This window comes from Fonticula alba, assembly GCF_000388065.1.
Source record: "Fonticula alba strain ATCC 38817 unplaced genomic scaffold supercont2.3, whole genome shotgun sequence".
Taxonomy (NCBI): domain Eukaryota; order Rotosphaerida; family Fonticulaceae; genus Fonticula; species Fonticula alba.
In genome coordinates, this window is record NW_009242973.1 from 1,853,251 (window position 1) to 1,854,287 (window position 1,037).

Genomic DNA, 1,037 nt, shown 5'->3' on the forward strand with positions numbered 1-1,037 from the left:
CGGCGGCGGCCTCGGCGGCCTCGGCCTCGACAGCCGCGGCGGTCTCAGCCGCGGCCACAGCCACAGCGGCGGTGGCCGTGGACGCCACCGACAGCGCCACATCATGCACCGAGGCCTCCGGCTGCTGGGCCACGGCCACCACAGCCGGCTCGGCGACCGGGTCGGCGGCCACGGCCGCAAATTCGACCGGCACCGACACCGGCGCCCGGTCGGCCTCCGAACGGGGATCATCATCGGTGGCCACCAGCAACGACTCGGATGCCGCGCCAAAGCCACCGGCCATCTCGGCCGCGGTGACCAGAGCCGGCGCCGCGTCAGCGGCCGGCACATCGCCGGCGTCGGGCGCCGACTCGGGCGCCGCCTCTTCCAGGATCAGGGCCACCTGCTGCGGCTCGTCGGCCGAAGGGGTGGGCACCGGCTCCGGAGCCGGGGGCGTGGCAGCCACCACGGGCTCCGGCACAGGCGTCGCCGGAGCCGTCGCCGCCACCACCACCGGATCCGCCGGGACAGCGGTCGCCGGGAGCGTGTGATCCGGCGCATCGTCATCCGCCTCGTCGATGATGAACACCGGCTGGTCGGACTGCCAGGCCTGGGCCAGGATGTCAGCCTGCGCATGGTCCCCGCCGGCCGGGGGGGTCGGCTCCGACAGGGTTGCCATGGCCGGGGCCTCCTCCACCCGGGCACCGACATCGGGGGTGCCACCCATGGCCAGGGTGGCGGCGGCCTCGGCCACGGCAGCGGCCTCAGCTGCAGCGGTAGCGGCCGCCGCCGCGGCCGCGGCCGCCGCCGCAGCCAAATCCTCGCTCCCGGTCAGGAGGGACTCATACTGATCATCCGGGTCTCCGCCATCACCGTAAAGCTCGGCATACACGTTGGGTTCCTGGTTCGGAAGAGCCGACTCACGTGCAGGAGCGGTGGCCGGGGGAGACTGGGCCGAAGCCAAGCCGGGAGGGGTGTCCTTGCTCTTGGGGCTGCTGGAGGCGGCCTTCTCCTTGGGAACGGGCTCCGAGGAGGACTGGCCATCGAAGGTACGGGCA